Source organism: Pistacia vera, unplaced genomic scaffold, assembly GCF_008641045.1.
Source record: "Pistacia vera cultivar Batoury unplaced genomic scaffold, PisVer_v2 Contig126, whole genome shotgun sequence".
Lineage (NCBI taxonomy): Eukaryota > Viridiplantae > Streptophyta > Magnoliopsida > Sapindales > Anacardiaceae > Pistacia > Pistacia vera.
In genome coordinates this window covers 472,870-493,067 of record NW_022195314.1, presented here as the reverse complement: position 1 = coordinate 493,067, position 20,198 = coordinate 472,870, and positions in this window count along the sequence as shown.

The following is a 20,198-nucleotide window of genomic DNA, read 5'->3' as shown; positions in this document are numbered from 1 at the left end:
AAGGAATATTATTGGCCTAAAATGTTAGGGGATGTTCAAGCTCTTATTAGAATGTGTGGATCATGTCAAAGAGCTAAGAGTCAATTCAAGGCCGGACCATACCTACCCTTACCCATAGCGAGCACCCTGGGAGGACCTTAGCATGGATTGTGGTTGCATTGCCTAGGACACAAAGGAAAAGATTTCCATCATGGTAGTGGTTGATAGGTTCTCAAAAAAGGCCATTTCATATCATGCCATACCACGCATGATGCCTCCAAATTGCCGAATTGTTCTCAGAGAAGTGGTGAGAATTCATGGCATTCCGAGGACATTGTTCGGATAGGGATACAAAATTCTTGAGTCATTTTTGGAGAAGTTTATGGGGTAGACTAGGGACAAAATTAATGTTTAGCACCTCACACCACCCGCAAACCGATGGTCAAACCGAAGTGGTGAATAAAGTGTTGGGTAATGTCCTAAGGAGTTAGTGAGTAAGCATTTAAAGGATGAGATTTGCAATTGGGACATGCTGAATTTACTTACAATAGGAGTCCTAGTTCTACTACGGTCACACTCCTTTTGAGGTGTTGTATGGAGTAAACCCACTTATCCCTTTTGATCTCACTTCCTTACCCCTTGATTTTGAGCCAATTGTGAATGCTAATGAGAAGTTGAAACAAATGAAGAAACTCCATGAAACGTGAGAGCTCAAATAGAAAATTCAAATGAGAAGATCAAGAATAGGCAAACAAGCATAGAAAACCTAAGCTTTTCCAACGGGGGATTTAGTTTGGATTCACTTGAGAAAGAGAAAGGTTTCCAAGTAAAAGGAAGAGTATAGCTCCTAGGGCTGATGAACCTTTGGATTGTTGAGAGGGAAATGATAATGCTTATAAGGTGGAGGTGCCTAGTGAGTATGGGGGAGTCTTGGCCACTTCAAGTGGGGGATCTAAGCCCATACTTGGGGACGATTTGGATGAGGGCACAATCCTCTCAACCCGAGGAGGATGATACGTTTCAAGTCCTAAAACACTTGTAAACATGAGGACAGGAATTACAAGTCCTAAAACACTTGTTAATTCGGTTGAATCAAAGAATTTCATTCCAAGTCTTAAAACACTTGGATGTGGAGTGTGGAAAACATTGGAGGAGATTCGGCCCAGCAAGTCCCAAGGGGAGAGGAGTCCAAGCACTTCGGCCCAAACCATTCCAAGTTCAAGCCCAACAAAGGAAGCTCAAGTCCACAAGAGAGAAGCCCAAGTATTGAAGTAAGCCCATTCGGCCCAATTCTCATTCCAAAGGGGAAAGTCCACTTGAACCCTTATTGGATCCAATTGCAAGATCTTCAAGGCCCATCTCTTGCACCCTTATTAGTAGACTTAATTAGGATCATTGATCAAGTTTGGGCTAATAAAGTGAGTTTTTTCAACTAATAGGGTGGTTAAAGACATGAACCCTAGAATTAGGGAATCATGTCCCTTTTTTGCATTAAGGGTATGGTCTTAAATTTGAATGGAAGGCTTGTAATTTTTGGTAATATTTATTATTTTCATTTTCTGTAATGTATTTGTTGATTACTCTTTTAACCTTGTAATTGTCTATATAAAGGCAACTATTCTCTTATAAGTTAGTTCATGAAAATTATCAAAAACTTGGTTTAACCATTGAGAGAAATTGTGTGTCTTATTGAGATTTCTTTATCCAAGTCTTGGCAAAGAGATTTGGTGGTTAATCGATTCAAGTTGGTGGAGAATTCCTTTATGCTTGAAGTGTTATTCTTGTCTTAACCTAAAATTTGCAAGTAAGTGCAACATTGCTTCCATTTGTGTTTGGCAATTTGAGCTTGAGTTTAGGGCATATTTTGTGTTGTTTGGTGTTGAAAATTGGTGGATTTGGATCAGCTACAGTATCTATACAGTAAATAAATGCAGCAAAACAATGCAGCTGGCGCAGTAGCTTCAACTTCAAACAGCTGCAATTACTTCAATCTTAATTAAAAACGTACTTGCTTCCTTCTTTAATTGACTCATTCTTCAACTTCAGCTGAGTTGCATTGCAGCTGTTTACTGCACTCTTGCATTTTTAACAGAGAGCGGGCGGGGGTCTCAGTGGGGCAGCACTCCCGGGCCTGTAAGCGGTTTGGTTTATATAGTATAGCCTGTAGGATTTTCTAAGGATTAGTGGTTGTTGTCTTACTGTGAAGATGAAAATTTATTGCCGCTTGAGATTGCTATGCAGTATGGCGCACTGTTATAGGTTACTTTGACTCATGCAATATGCTTTTGTGATTACTGTTACTTGATTATTCAATACCTGCTTTTGTCATTGCGACAGGTGTTTAATGAACCAACAGATGTGCATTATCATTATGGAAATGCCCCATCGAGCTAAACTTAGTGCTTTGGTTGGAGCAAGTATACAAAAACTCACATTACTAGCAGTGATTATGAGGGGATAGTAACTGTTTGGGATGTAACGACTAGCAGTATAGTTATTAGCTATATCTTTCTTGTAGCTTCAGTAGGCCACATGCTCATGCTTTTCGATTAAACTTGCATATTATATAAAATGTCATCTCTCAATTATTTTGGTTTATTTATCATATGAGTTACGCTTCTCTTCTAATTTTTCTACTGGATTTTGATAATGTGCACTGAATTTTTATCTAGAGCTTACTGTAGATATTCTCCCGAAAGAATATGATTTGAGAAATGTTAGCCAGGCACTTTACGTGTTCAGCGGTAGCAGGAAAGCTGTTCATATGTGACATTATATGTTATTTGATTGCTGTTCCTTTGTATTCAAGGATCGATAAAGTTATCGACCAGTACTGTAGTAGGATCAAAGAGAAAATCTAGAGCAAGCAAATTACATGAGACTCATTTTGATGCCTTGTTCTTGAAATGGAAAGTTATAAACAATCGAAACATCTTTGAGTCTTGCAGTCTACGACAAGGAAGCCTTGTTCTGAAATGGAAAGTTATTTTGTTTTGTTGCTTCCAAGCAAAGTGGAAGTAAGTTTTCGGGTGCCCCAATTTAATATCCCAAGCCATAGGCTATTTTGAAGGTGGAGATTCTGTGTATTTGAGAAATTATTAACCTTTTAAGAAAGAAATTGGTCATTTTTTTTCATATAAGACATTATTAAAGAGTCTAAAGAGTGTATTTTGAAAATAAGGTCAATGAAATGGTCAATTCAATATTGTGACTGTGCATTTTGCGTGTGTGATAATATTATAATCCAATCTCAAATATTGGAAAAAACGTAAAAGCAGTCAATTTACTAGTTTTAACTAGATGGTCAATTGGGATGGCACTACTATTTTCATATTGACAATTATCATTGTATTCACCCTATCTAGTACATTTTCATGAACATTCAATATAGTTTGCAATGGACTTTAGCGGTTGAATTTTTTATGGGTATCTTCTTAAGAACATTTGTACAGTAATGTGTTTTATCGATTGGATTGTGGGTGAACATTTTACCATTGTATTGATGATAAGAGATACTTGAAAGGAAGAATTGGTTCAATCACTAATCCCAAACTCAACAAGTGATGTACTTTATCTCTGAAGTAGAAAAGGACATTTTACTAATGTTAATGGTGACTAAGATCTTTCTCCTTTCATCCTTGGACTAGTGATTGGATTGTGATCAACATTTGACGAAATATGTTTTTAATAAGAGTATTGTAGAAAATTATTCCTGTTCTTTACCGTGATATGTTCTGATAAACTCCTAATCAAAAGGTAGATAAAGCGATAATATTATCCCAACTTTTACTAAACATCTCCATCAAAAGGTCAATGAAAGAATAAAATTACCCACTTTACGATATACAAAAAGTAAGGGGATTGTATGCTTACGGAGATTCATGCATTCAATTCTTTTTAAAGAAAGTGTTGTTGAATTGCATACCCATTACGCAAGGAATATATAGAGCGACTTTATGCCTTGCAAACCCATTACGCAAGAATAGATCCCTCCAATTGTTATAAAGTTACTCTATACTTATTCCTTGGTTAATGGGTATGCAATTGAACAAAGTCAGTCTCATTCAATCCCCTTTCAAAAATTCCCTAACCATGTTTTGTTTCCAACTTAATTATTGATTCTTCAACAACTTCTCTCCAAGGGGGGTGGGGTGATTTGGGTTTTTCTGAAATTAAGGGGGAACACTTTTTTTCCGATAGTTTGGTGGTGAAAATGTATTCACCTCAGTCAAGGCAGCTGTAAAAGACTAAAAGGGCTGCACCTCTGGGGTATGGCGAAAAGGAATATGACAAATGTGATGAATACTAGTTCTTAACAAGGGGCCGTAAATGTTAATTTTTAAAACGTAGGGACCTTAAGTGATGTAGTCATGAAAAGTTAGTATAAATCAAGTCTCGATAATTGAAAGAAGATGATCATTTGAAAATGGGCGAACGACAGAAGGATAATGGGTCTCTCCTCCCAATTTGGCATGAAGAAAAACCAGACTTACTCTCTCTTCCTCTCCCTTTAATTATGTTTGGTGCATAATTTAACTAAGATTATTTTATTATCTCTACTTTTGTGGACATTGTAGGGGATACTGAATCTTGGTTGATATGGCTAATTATATTTGGATTAAAAAAAAAAATAACTATTGTAATATTTATGATATACATGTTGAGTCTTAGAATTCTTGGATCCGGGTGATGGGGCGAGGGCTCTTTTTTATTGATTAAAAAAAAATACTGCACCAATTGGGTCTCAGATATTTTTTTTCCAGAATTGTATCAAAAATTATTTTGAGTATTATCTTTAATTTAGTCATGTTTTAGGGTGTAAAATAAAACTAGCCCCACAGTGGAAAGTATTTCACAAAGTAGCCAGTTCCATTTCCTAATTTCGAAGAAACGAAAAGACCTCTTAATACATAGTTCTTTAACTTCTTATCCAAAACCCGCACAATATGTGTAGGAAATATATTAATAGGGTGTTTCACGCTGATGAGTGGTTAATGTTGGTTGTTTGGGTTTATTTTGGCTGGGGATGTTGAAAATCAAAGGATTTATAGAGTTGGCACGAGCCCAATGTTGGCTCAATATACTGAGTTAGTAGGGTTAATGCCTGGCGCTGCAGATAAGTGCAATCCCATGATAGTCTGCCGAGTTGGCAGGGGCTTGATGTCGGCTCAATATACCGAGGTGGTTGGGCTGTATGCCTAGCTACTGTAGGTGGGATAATTGACAATCGTACGGATTACTCAAAGGGTGGTCTTGCTGATACCAATTTTAACAACACAAATGGGTAGAACCTACCTTACAAATCGGTTTGCAAGAGGAGGGTGCCTAAACAGTTCTTAAACATATAGCAAGTTATTTCTTAGTGATGCGAGACTATTAAGATTGTTAGCAATAGCTATAGGATTAAAAAAAAAAAAATAGCGGTACACTTGCTCTGTCTGACATATAGAGAACTAATAAATTAAAACAACAAATGATGGTTGTTTTTTTATTATTATTATTTGTAATATTTTATACTATTACCGTTCAACCATTAATTATCTTATATATTATTATTTAAAAACAAAATTAATTCATTCTGAATTTTTTTTTAATCCTATTCACTAACGAAAAATGAAATGTAGTTAGTGTCAGGGTTAGTCATTACCAAAAGTCTCTATTCTGAAGATTATTTTTATCAATTAGAAAAAATAAATTGAATTATTTTTTAAGTAATATTAATTAGATTTTTAAACCTTTAAATAATATATAAAATTTATATTAATATTTTTAAAAAAACTATACACAACACTTTTTTCCTTCACCATAGAGTTTTTTCTCAAAAATAATAAAGAATTCATTTTAAAGGATCAAATAAGAAAAATCAATTATTTTTGATTATTTAAATATGCTTACATGAAAGTATTTATTTTATTTTACTTTATCATGTTTTTGTTTTAACTTAGATTATGATTCTTTTTTTTTCTTTGGGTTTTCTTTTTTTTTTTTTTTTTTTGTTGGAGGTAATTCTAAGGCTTAATGAATCTTGATTGATTTGATTTGATTTGAGAACGATGATTTTAGATGAAAGTTTGCAAATTATTATAAATTTATGACCTAAATGTGGAGTTTAGGTGCATGTAGGGAAATATGTATGATGAGTGAGAACTAATTTTGAAATGTAGAGGTTTATACGAGCCACCTGGAGACTTGAATATACATGGGGCAATGACCCAAGATACTGGAAACAGAAAAGGGTGAAAAACTCTCTCTCTCTCTCTCTCTCTCTCTCTCTCTTCTCTCTCTCTCTTCTCTTCTATATATATATATATATATATATATATATAATATTATATATATATATATATATATTATATATATGGGTCGGGTATTGTGACTTATATTATTAATTTAATTTTTTTTATATTCTATGAATTGTTCATTTTTAATTTTTTATTGATTAACAGTGATAAGTAAAATTAAAGGTAGTTATGACTTGGTAATTCAAGCATGTTTTAGAGTTTTCTTGTTACAGTAGTGTATAATATCTATAAATCTGAAAAATCCTGCATTATTCACTGTACAGGTAACAGTCCTGCAGAGCTAATTAAGGTATATTGGCTTCAGGTAACGGTCAAAAAAGTGAATGGGGGAAGTCATATGAAATAAAGTTCAAAATTTCTTTGACAACAACGCCTTGGGTGGAATGGCCGCCCACTTTCTGATGGCTAAGATTGGGGCGAGGGGAAAATCCAGATGGAAAAAGATTGAGCCACTGGAGCAGGCTAAACCTGATACTCCTTTTATATTCCTAAGCCTGAAGACAAATAGTTCATTGTTTCAATCCACCTGATAAAAAAGGTGAGTCAGGAGAGAGGACCTTTCTTTGGTTATATGAAATTTGGGGTAAAAACTGGAAGGGGGATTGCGTATTCATTGTGCAACTGTTGAAGAAGTAAGCGCATCGAATTAAGCTTTGATAATGTTGCCAAATAAATGGGAGTAGAGGACAAAAGAAAACAGCATTTCCTACCCTGATAATGTTTGTTATATTGAGTGTTGTTTGCGAAACATATATTAATTATAAAAAAAGTGATGTTTCTAAGTATTAAAGTTAGGATCCTAACTTAGGATCAATGTTTTGAAACCCAACCTGGACAGTGATTTGGTCTGCCGACCGTGTCTCGGGTCATGAGACGTTATCATGCTAACATCATGACATCATGTTGATGTTAGCATGATAACCTATCATGACAACATAAACCTTAAAATAAAAATTCAATAATCATGCTATTTCAACTGATTACAAATTTAATAACCAAATTCATGAATATAGCCACATAATAATAATGAACATTTCTAGCTTAAGGTTCTGGACTTCGGTAAACACTCCCAAGCATATGGATGGAGGTATTAGTATTACAGAGCAGGTGAACTAGACTAAACAGAACCTGCATCTGAATTCAATATATATGTTCAAAAACAAAGTATTGCAACCATATCAGACATAATCTTACAAATAACTATGAAAAAAAAATATACTTGACTTGAATTTTTTCACAAGAAAGCTTTTCCTTAATTCACTTCAGAAGTCGAAATTTCAAAATATAATAATAGGTAATAAAACTCAAATATAGACCATATTTCAAATTTCAGAAGACACATTTAAGGAAATTTTCAAAATACTTTTTTATATAAATTTTCAAAAGAAAACATAAAAGCTGACCTAAGCAAATGGTAAAAAAGAACAAATACAGACTTGCAGAGAGTCAACACAAGCAAACAAAAATACTCAGAGCAACACGTCCAACGAATTTCAGCTTAAAACCCAGAATTGAAACTGAAAGATCATTCACAAGCCCATACTCCACATAATGACTCAAGAAATTAGAGTCAAGGACCAAACCTTCGCCGATGAACTGTTGAAGTTGAAGTTCAGTTTCTCCAGCACCACTGATAAAGCCACGTCATCCGCTTCCGTCTTCTGCAAATTGGTAATCATGTATGTTAGGAGTCGCTCTACAAATTGAAAGTCTTACAAGCACAATATGCAGAGTCACAACTAGGATGCATAAGAGACAGAGAGAGAGAGAGAGGGAGAGAGGAGAGAGAGAGAGAGAGGAAAAAAAGCTCTATAAATATACCGGTGGTGGAGTCGCATGAGTACGCTGGAGATTTAGGATTTGGTAATTTTGGATTCGATTTCGATCTTCTTTGAGTGAAGAAGAAGATTGAAGATGCAATTGGAGATTGAAGGATGCAGAGAGCGAAAAGCCCGATTGAAGATGCAATATGTGAACTGGGTTTTTTTTTTTAGGATTAACTGATAAGTTTTAAGTGACCCGGTTTAGCCACCACCAGGCTGATCGACCGATGGTTTGGTACTATTTTACCGGTCTGTTCCTGTCCAAAGGGATTTTAGGTAATGACCTGGCAAAACGGGCTGGGACCCCTGGATCGACCTCATACTCGAGTAAATTTATAGGGTAAGAGTTTGTATATTAAACCAGTTTTTAAGACCCGTACCTGGCTTTACCCGTTTTGTAAACGGGTAGATCGGTACACTCGCGGATGCCCGTGGGTGCCTATTTTAATTTAAAGAAAAAAGGTTTTTTCTTCTCTCTCCAATAAACTTTCTCTCTATCCCATCAAACTTTTGGCCTATCCCATCAAACTTTTTGGTAGGTAGAGTTAGCTAAATTTATTCACAAAGAATAAAACTATGTGCACTAACCATGTATATAATCTAAGTACTAACATTGAAAATTGAAATTTCCTCCAAAAAAAATTCAAATTTTCAATGTTAGTACTTAAATTAGTAAAATGGTTAGTGCACATAGCATTACTCACACAAATCTCTTCTCTTGTTCATTCATAGTCCGCCTCTTTCTTCAAAATCATTCACAACTCCACTCGTTCCCCTTTCCTAACCACAATTTTTCTTCCCAAGAGTTTTTAACAACCAACTCTTCTTCTTTGCGACTAAGGGCTACTGGTATAATAGATCCAATTGATGGCGTAAAAAAACTTGAATTCACCCAACCCTCTCACCTCTGGTTCATCAGATAGGTTTGTATAACAGCACTTTCCATATCTTCAAATTGTTTTCTCTTCGTGTTTCTCAAGATTTCGAGCTTTTAATTATTTTTCTTTTATAGGGTGTGTTTGTGTGAGGTTGAGTTATGGGAAAGAATGAAAAACATTGTGTAATTTTGGAACATGTTTCTTTTCTTTTTGTTTTTTTAAGGATTTGAAGATTCGAGGTTGTTCTTTTTTGGGTATTTGCTTTGGGTTTGAGTTTGGTTGAAGAATGGTGATAAGAGATGAGGTAGCAGCCATGGTCGCCTCTTGTGAGTTGTGACAAAGAAGTACGAGGTGAAAAGGTGGTATAAAGGATGGAGGGGTGGATCTGGCACATGAGATTGCAGAGAAAGAAGAAAAAAAAGAACAAAGATTTGCTGTTGAGTTCGTTGGAGGGGTTCTAAAGTACTTTGAGAGAAGGGTCAAGAGGAACTTCCCCAGAAACGGGCACTGTTTTTTTTATTTTAGAACTGCATGACATGACAAAACTGATGGGACATACGAAATGGTATCTACCACCTTAACGCCATGTCAATTAGTACAAGATATTGTACAGGAGATTAGTAAGGCTAACATTTTAAATATTTTTGAGGAACACTTTACATACATGATTATAAGAAGAAGTGGGTTTAATAATCTATTTTAATAAAAAAAAAAAATAGGCTTTTGTAGCTTTTGATTCAAAACTGCGTTGAGAGTCAAATACGTTCACACATACAATATAAATTAAAATAAAAACTTAATTATTTTTTTTATAAATTAAAAATATTAAAATGGTAGAAGTTGTCAACAACGCCGATCAACAAATCAACAAGAGTAAAGAAAATTAATATTGTTTTTTTTTTAATTTTAAAAGTAAAAGATCTGGTGGTGGCCCAGGCCAAGATTTGGTGGTCGATCAATCGAGACCAAGCCACCAGGCTGGTACGGGCAACCTAGATCACAGGAAGCCAGAGACCCGCCGCAAATCCAGCCACCCAGATCATGTAGGTCACTCGTCGTCTGGCCCGTTCATTAGAGGTGTTCGAAAAAATGTAAAAACCAAACCGATAACCGAACTGAAAAACCGGTTAACTAAAAAAAATGTTCGGTTACGATTCAAAAAATTCAAAAAACTGGATTTTCAGTTATGTTACCGGTTCAGGAAAAAAAAATAAGGGTTACCGAAACCCCTTTTTTGAACCGATTATATATATATAGTATATATATATATATAATATATATATATATATATAATATATATAATATATATAAATATAATTAAAAAAAATAATTTCATTTCAGACTTTATTTGTATCCATTTTAATGTATTGTTAGTACGTTTAATTTTTATTTAGATAGTATCGTTTATATTTACAATTTAATTTAGGAAAAATTTTTAAAAATAAAGTTTATTAAAACAAAAAAAAAAGGTTCAAAACCGGTTAACCAAAAAACCGGTTTTCCCTTCAAACGGTTCGGTTTGGGAATTTTCCCAAGCGAAAATCGGTTTGTTCAGAAAAGCATTAAACGCGTTCGGTTAATGCTTTTGAACACCCTACCATCATGCTTGTTTCCAACTTTAATTTTTCTGTTTCTTCACGAGTTTTACTCTCTAAGATAGTAAGTGGGGGTAATTTCGATGTTTCTGAAATTAAGGGGGGGAAAATGTGTTTTGTGGTGAATTCAGCCCTAAAAATATGTCTAAAATAAATAATGTTCTCCTCGTGATGTTGGCGTTTGACAGTCAAATTTACTAATTAATGTAAATTAATTAAGAAGACAATTTAATCCTTGGTTTACTTATTATTTACATAAAATTTTGACAGATAAAAATAGTTAATAATATTTTTATAATACTTTATATGTAACTATTTAAAAGCATTTAAAGTGTTTATAGTTTTCTCTTCCTGTTTTAATAAAATAACTGAATTTAAGAATTAATTACCTAAATAGAAAATTTATTTCACATTTAACAGCAAAAAATATAAAAAATTTTCAATTTAAGAATAAAATCTATTTCTATCATGGATTTGTCTCATTCAGAGGAAAAAATGACTTGAGGCAGGGACATGGCAATTGACAGCTGTAAAAGCACCGACAACTCTGGGGTATAGTGGGATATGTGGATGGATATGGTTATAACAAGGAGTGTAAATTTAATTATTCAAAACTCATGAACCTCTATTGAAGTTTTCAGAAGACTTAGTATAATCAGTGTCGACAATTGAAAGAAGATTATTTTGAAATGAGCAAAAACATTTAGAAGTAAAGGGGGGAGGGTGGAACTTTGGATTTGGGATCCAACGGCTCTTTCTTTTTAATTAAAAAAATTACTGCATCAATTGTCTCATATATTTTTTCTCATATATAGATATATGTTTGTAGATTTTTATTTTTTTAATTTTACCTTATATTGAGAGTAGAGGATTGTATCAAAATTATTTTGAAGTATATTAGCTATATGAGTTTTTAGAAAATTAGTTTTTAGAAGATTTTGTTTGAGTTTCTATAAACTGAACCAATAATAGTTTCAAAACAGATATCTGGAGAAAAAGAAACAACCAAATGAAGAAGAAAAGAAAGGGAATCAGGCCGAAGGTGACAAACGGAAGGAACAGAGAAAGAAAAAAAGGTCCAACTAACTTTCTCTTCTTTTATTATTATTTTTATATATATTATAAAGTTCTACGGTAATTATATATTTAGTCATATTAGAAGAAAAAATGAGAGAAATAGCCTAGTTGAGAAGTCTCACTACACTGTTGTCGGGAGAGTGATTGTATTTATATTCAATGTATATAACATTTGTGTATTAACAAGGAAATAAATAAATGCATTTGCTTTACAAGGAAATAATTATTAAATTATAAGAATGAAATCAATTGCATGAGCTGTCACAAGAATCTGCTCAAACGTGTCTGTAAACTCACAGCTACTATACATGGCATGTATCTTTGCAGAGCTGTCCCATGATTTTGTTGGCATATATCTTTGCATGAGTTGTCCTTCCGTTCTTGACTGAGTGGAATTAGTTGGACCGTTGCCTGCATCCAATTGCAATTTCCATATTTGGTTTATACGTATTCGAATCTTCTACGTTATCAAATATTTTTAGCGTAAAATAAAAACTAGCCCCAATGTGAAGTATCACAAAATAACCAAGTTCAATTTCCTAATTTTGAAGAACGAAAATGCCCCTTAATTCTCCAACTTCTCTTCAAAACCCCACAAATATATGTGTGGAAATATATTGATTATGGTATACTATTATTTACTTAAAAACAAATTAATTCATTATTGATTTTTTTTTCTCTTGTACTCTAAGATAGAAGGTCAACATCATCCAAAAAGCCGACCCCTACTCCGGTATTGTTTCAAATTTAATTATCATTTTTTGATTTTATTATAAATTTACCACATATTAAAGTGAGAATAATCCTCCTTTTTTCCTTTTAATCCTATTCACTAACGAAAATGAAATGCAGTTGGTGTCAGGGTTAGTCACTTACCAAAAAGTTCTCTATTTTCAAGATTCTTTTATCAAATTAAGAAAAAGAAATTGAATTATTTTTTAGTAATATTAGTTTAGATTTTTAAACCATAAATAATATTAATGAAAATTATATTAATATTTTTCCAATAACATGCGCAACACTTTTTTCTTCATTATAGACTTTTATTCTCAAAAAATAAAAAAAGAATTCATTTTAAAGGCATCAAAATGAAAAATCAAATTATTTTAGATTATTTTCGGGACAGCCTTAAAGGTTTGAAAGAAAATTTTGATTTTCAATTTGTCTCAAGCAGCCAGAAAAGAACCAGAGGGTGACAAGGAGAAGAAGAAGAAAGAACAAAGGCAAGACGCCGAAGAAGACAAGGTCCAGCATAGCCCTTTTTATCTTTTCATTTTTATTTATTTTCATATATATAAAGTTCTGTATCTGTTGAGCATAATTTTTTTTTTTTAAATATGTTGGTAAAATATTTTATTTGATATGTTTTAACTTAGATTATTATTATTTTTTTATTTATTTTTTTTGGTGGAGGTAACGAAGGGCTAGTGAATCTTGATTTGATTTGAGAATGTGATATTTAGATGAAAGTATGCAAATTATTATTAAATTTAGGAAATTTATCAAATTTATGAACCTAAATGTTGAGTTCAGTTTGCATGTTGAGAAAATAATATGAGAAGTGAGAACTAATTTTGAAATGTACAGGTTGATAAGATCTACCCTAGAGACTTGAATATATAGGGGGGCAATGACCCAAGACAGTGGAAACCACTAGATAAAAGGTGAGAAAATCCCCGTTCTTCTATTATCGTCCAAAATATATATATATATACCTATCAAGGAGCCTTTGAATTACATGGGCAATGACGAAAAATACTGGAAACTACCAGCAGATAAAAAGTAAGAAAATCCCCATTTCTCTAATTATTAAAGTCTATTATATAATTTTTTTGATATTCCTTATGAATTATTAAATTTTTTGATTTAACAGTGAGAAGTAAAGTTAAAGGTAGTTATGACTGTAATTCAAGCATGATTACTAGAGTTTTCTTCTTACAGTAGCGTATAATATCTATGAATCTGAAAAATCCCGCATATATTTCACTGCACAGGTCAACAGATCCTGCAGGCTAATTAGGTGAGTTGGCTTCAGGTAAACGGCAGCAAAAGAGTAAAAATTGGAAAGTCATATGAAATAAAGTTAACATTTCTTTCACGGAAAATTCCTTGGGGGAAGGGAATCCCACTTTTTCTGATGGCTAAGTTGGGCAAAAGGGAAATTCCAAATATCATTTGGAGCCACTGGAGCAGGCTACACCTGGTGCTCATTTTATATTCCTAAGCCCTGAACACAAACAGTTCATCGTTCAAATTCCACCTGGTAAAAAGGCGAGTCAGTGAGAGGACCTTTGGTTTGGTTATTGAATGTTGGAATTCAAAGTGGAAGGGAGGATTGCGTATTCATTATGCAACTGTTGAAGAAGTATCGGTGTCTCGAATTAAGCTTTGTTGTGCTCAGCAAAGTTGTCAATGAATGAAGACTAGAAGACACAGATAAATTGCATTTCCTGCACTGAGAATGTTTGTTATATTGTACAATATTAATATATTAATAAAGTGGTGCTTCTAATAGAGCTGGCTGTGCCAGCCCACTTAAAAAAAGGATGGTACAACTTACGGCACGGAAAAAAAGTATGGCATGCAAGGTTGACGATCATGAGGACCATGTCGTGGGGTTTAAAAAAGGCAGCTGGCACGACACAGCCTGATAAAAAATATTTTTTTTAATTTTTCATACTCTAATCTTCATTGGTATTCTATATTTGTATTTTTTTCATATAATAAATAATAAAACATTAAATATTAATTAAAATTTCTATAATTTTCTATTTTTAATTAAATTATAAATACAAACTTAGAAATTAGATTAAGAATTAATTTTAACAATTACATCTCTAGTAAAATATAAATAATAAATATAATACTATTATCTCAATTTTGATTCTACTTCACCAACACCCTCTCTCCGAACTTTGATATCCTTATGTCTGTGGTCAAAAGTTTTCATCGAACATTTGATTATGATTAGTTATGAAAAATCAGTTGTTGAAGTTTATCACTCCTCAACATCTGTGTCTCTCTCATTTATAATCATATTTGAAGAGTTTATGAAGTGTTGAGTGGGTGTTTGAAGTGTCGAGTGAAATGGTTGGCAATAGCCAGCTCTTGTTTCTGAAACTAGGGATTTTGAGTTAAAATAGTAAATAATATTAAAGATGTCAGAAGCTAAAGAAGAAGTAGTAGTAAAGAAGAAGAGAAGAACAAAGAGGCAGAAGAAGCAGTATATACTGCTAGAGACTGCCTAGAGAAAGAGAAACATAATATCAATCTTGTGAATTTTGATTATCTATAATGTTTTTGTACAAAAGATCAATTTATACAAGTATAAAATATGTAAAAGGCGAACATATCTCATGCTTTAATATTGTAATCTCAAATTAAGGATGTTGAATTAGCATGAATTATGCTATGTAATAATACATAATATTGTCCATAATGACAAATATTAGTTTTCTAATTAACAATATTCATATCTTCAAACTTTCTCAAACTGTGGTTTGATATGCAGAAACGCCAAGCTTGTGTAAGAGAAGAATGTTGTCTGCTACACAATGATTTTGTAAAAATATCGGCTGGCTGTTTCAAAGTTCGAATGTGCATTGTTTTGATAATCCCTTCTGTTTTTCTCTCTGACGAAGTGATAGTCAACTCTAATGCTTTGTCCTCTCATGGAAACTGATTTGCCGACTATCATTTGCTGCCTATTGTCACAATACAACTGAATAGGTCTTTTGACTGTATCTCCAAATCTCCTAAAATCAGGATCCAAGTGATCTACATGTAGTTTTTGCGTTTTATTGATTCATATATTATTGACAAAATAAAAATTAAAGCAAGTCAATATGTTATTTTTCTCCAAATATACAGAAGTGGAGATGGAACAGAAACTATTGTTGATATTATAATGTCTAAGATAGATAAATAAAAATACAAGGTGATGATAATGGGGTCTGAAATGTGAATGACAGCTTAATATTATTACATATACTAAGCAAGGTGTTGACACATACACATTGACAGAGCACTCTTAGTTACAACCAAATTACATACTACCGCTTAGATGTGCCACAAGCCAACAAAAAACCTCATCATCATCATATTCTTCATCCACTAATAGCAGCTTCATTTTTCTCTCTCACCAAGCAATTTATGAGAAAAATTCCTAATTTTGGTAGAAACGATTATCGATCTTAGCCACCAATGGTGATAGAACATCCTCATCTTATCATCATCATCATCATCTCATAACTTCATCACTCGTAGCAGCTTCATTTTTTTGTCTCACCAAGCAATTATGAGAAAAAATTCGTAATTTTTAGCAAAGAAACGATTATCGATATTAGCCCACCAATGGGCGCTAGAATCATCATAGAATACCAGAAATATGCGTTCTGAAAGAATATATATATATTATTCAAGTAAGCTAGATCTCTTTGGTTTGTGGATGGCAGCCACATCACACAGGAGAGCAAGAGCATAAAAGCATAACAAAATTTAATTGGCAAGTATAAAAATTACAAGCTTTTGTAGTTTCAAATGTCTAGACAATGCTTACTGTAAGGAATTGATATGAAGAGGCAAAAAGTAGCAATTCAGGATGTTAATACTGCCAAAGTATGTAGAGAAAGAAAAGAGAAAAGATTTGTATATTTCATTTTTGTATAAAACTGTACAATGCTAATTTATACGCTTTTTGTAATTGTAAAAATGGAAAACAATGAATACAATTAAATGTAATTATTCAATTAATCACAAAATTATGGATTGATTGAATGAGAGAATTGCCTCCTGATCACAACCAGCATGAATCAAGGAATTGTGCATTCCATATTTCGTCGCTTTCCCTTAAGCTTGTGGTTGTAAATGTCAAAAACTCCAAGCTTGCTAAGTAAATGAATGTTGTCGCTGCACAATGGCTTTGTGAAATGTCTGCTGGTTGTTCTAAAGTACGAATATGCAAAGTCTTGATTACCCTTCTTGTATTATTTCTGACAAAGTGGCATCAATCTCTATATGTTTGTTCTTTCATGGATATGGATTTGCTGCGATGTCATTTGCGCTTGTTATTCGTAGTATAACAGGACAGGCTTTTTACTTGTACCTTTAGATCTTCTAAAACCCCAAAATCCAGATGATCTCACATGTTGTTTTGGCCATGGCTTGATTACGGCTTCTACTGGATAGAGATATGTTGATTGTTTCTTGGTCTTCCAAGAAAGAAGAGCTCCCCTAACTTGTACAGAAACCTGTAAGTGACTTTCTTGTCATTGGACATGGCCCAGTCTGAGACAATGAGCTGTGACAACAATTCTTTGTCTAGGGGAATGAGAGTCCTAATCAGGACACCTTTCAAGTACTTAGAACTTTATTGTACATCCATGTGAGATTGTTTGGGCCCATGCATGAACCGGCTAAGATGTGGACTGCATAACTAAGTTTGGACGAGTCATGGTGGATAGATCAATCGCCTAACAATCTTGATACTGTTGTAGGTGGTGGATCATTTTCGGAAGATGATATCCACTGTCATATCCTTGAGTAGTCAGCTTGTATTATGTTTACTGGAATGATACTTGGCTTGCATCTGCTAGTCCTGAATACAGAGATAGTTCCAAGAGATATTTCGGGCTAAGGGATATTCTTGCTAGGGATCTTGCAATTTCAATGCCTAGGAAATACTTTGGCTCTCCTAAAATCCTTTATTCGAAATGTCTGTTAAGATGCTCCTTTAAGGATTTGATGCCTGTTTCATCTTCCCTGTAATAAGAATGTCATCGACATATATGATGAGAGCAATAAAAGTTTTACATTGTTCCAGGTAAATAATGATAGTCTGTTGACTGAACAATCCTATGCCAGTGAGAGCTTACTAATTTCTCATTCCATTGCCAGGATGCTCGTTTAGCCTATAGAGTGATTTCTGCAGATGGCATACTGTGTTTCCCCCTGTCCTGCGTAATCCCGGGAAGATCCATGTATATTCTTCATGAAGATCCCCATGAAGAAAGGCATTATGAACATCTATTTGATGGAGAGGCCAGTCACGAACATAAGCCACTGTAGAAAAGTACGAACGGTGACATGTTTGGCTACGGGTGAAAAAGTGTCTGATAATCAAAACCTTCCAGCTGACTGTATCCTTGGCCACTAACCGAGCTTTGTACCGTTCTATGGAACCATCAGCACGATGCTTGATTTGTTAGACCCATTTACAGCCAATAGTTTTCTATGAGAGGGGCGAGGCATGAGATCCCAAGTATGATTCTGAGAGAGAACAGTAGCTCAGAAGCCATGGCTTTGACGCCAGTAAGAGTGTTGAACAACCTTTGAGTAACTAGTGGGTTCTCTTTCTGGGAAGATGTTACGATGCAAGCTCTATATATAGGAGAGAGATGATCATAAGTCACATAATTTGAGGTGGGATACAGTGGAGTTGAAAGATCTGAATTGGTGGGACACTCATATCTGCTGCCTAGATTGGTGGGTTTGGTCTGACGAGTGCTACGGCAGACAGAAACATTAGGAGCCTGAATAGGAGAGCTGGGGGAGGGAATAAGGAGTTGATCCAGTGAATCTGCTATAGTGTTATCAGTGTTGGTTGTGTAGAGTAATAGTAAGAGTGCTAGGCTGAAGAACTGGTGGATTAGGAACCATAGTGAACAGAGGATCTTGAAGAGTATCATTGTCAGGAACACTTGAGGTGATGGTGATGGTGATGGAACAGTGTCTTCTGTGGCAAATGGAAAAATGTCTTCATGAAATACAACATCTTGGAGATCAAAAACTTGTTTGTAACTGGACATATAGCCTGTATCCTTTCTGAAGCATAGGATATCCCATAAAAACACAACGGGTAGCCTAAGTACAAACGTATCATGTGATCCAAGAGTGACAACAAACAAGACAGCCAAAGACTCGAAGATGATCAAGAGATGGTTGTTCTTGATAATGCCTCATAAGGGTCTTTCCATGAAGGACTCTACTAGGCATGCGATTGATTAGGTAGGTAGCAGTGATCACACATTCGCACAAAAAGAGATCGGTAGGGGTGTGTTTAAGGGCACGGCTACTTCTAGGAGATGACAGTGTTTTCATTCGACAACCTATTTTGTTGTGCAATATAGGTGCAAGAGCTTCAGCAGTATCCCGAGTGATGAAAAAAAGGGAAGAACAATTATGATTAAAGAATTCTCTAGCATTGTCTGTTTAATCCTTTGGACAAAGTATGAATTGTGTGTTGACCATGGCTAGAAAGTGTGTGATGTGGGTAAGTGTTTGAGCTTTGGATGATGAGAAAAGTCCATGTACCCCAGAAAAATCATCACAAATGGTGAGAAAAAAAGGGGATCATCAGATTTGGAGTGTGATAAGGTCTCAATATCAAGATGGAGTAGGGAAAAGGTTGTGTCGTAGTAGAAGTGCTATGTGGAAAAGTAATTCGGCTTGTTTAGCTAACGGATAGATGGGACATGAGGTGGGGATGTAGCACTGTGACCTAATCTTTGATGGAGAATAAAAGAGTTTTTTAATTGTGCATTACAATGGTAATTTATTGGTTGTAATAACAAGGATGAAAATTCTAGAAGACTTAGCGATGCCAGTAGTATAGCCCTCTATGAACCTTACCCAAGCCCATCAGTTTCCCAAAGAAGGGTCTTGAATTCACATGTGTTAGGACAAAATTTTACAGTGCAAGTATTGTCTTCACATAGTTTGGATATGATACGAGGTTAAAATGAAAAGTAGGGACACACGGAAATTTTTAAGATAAATTTTCGGATAATTGGACAGTGCCTATGTGGAGTGCCGGGTTATGTTTCCGTTTGGCATGCGAACAGAGGGGGATGAGGTAGTGCAAATAGAGTTGAAAAATTTTGGATTACAAATGATGTGATACTAGCCCTGAATCAATAATCCACATGTCAGTAGTAATTAATTGAAGCAGTAGGAAGTACTTGCATAAGACGTGTAGGTGTGGTGGGAGCATTATTCAGAAGCTGAAGCAATTGATTATATGATCCGAAGTGAGAACGGGTGCTTACGGTTGTTGGAAGAAAACTGAATCATCTTGAAAAGAAGAGAATTGATTTTTGTTCTTCTAGGACGACCATGTAATTTCTAGCAATGGTCCGATCATGATTGGTCCATTTGCAATAGTACAATAATACACCCCCGATTAGATCGGAATTGTTAGATCCATGGACGTTTCTGGATCCATTTGACCAAGACTGGCCTAGTTGACAGTGGTTGACCTATTTGACGATTGTGACGTGGCTCGATTTGAGCTGTTAGATGCGTTTAAAAACGCCATTAGCTTCGGCCATCGATCGCAAGATGAAATATGGGCTTTTCATCTCTGCTATAAATTCATGCCCTTCTCTTTTGCAGGTTGCCCACCGCGCGTGCAAATCTTCATTTTCCTTAAGCCTGTAAAAACCAGAGAGTCAGTGGATGGCGATCGGAGTGCCCTGGCATTGGCTCTCATCCGCACTGCCAGTTGGAAAACTCCGGCGAACGTAAGGTGGTGGAGACGTGGCAGAA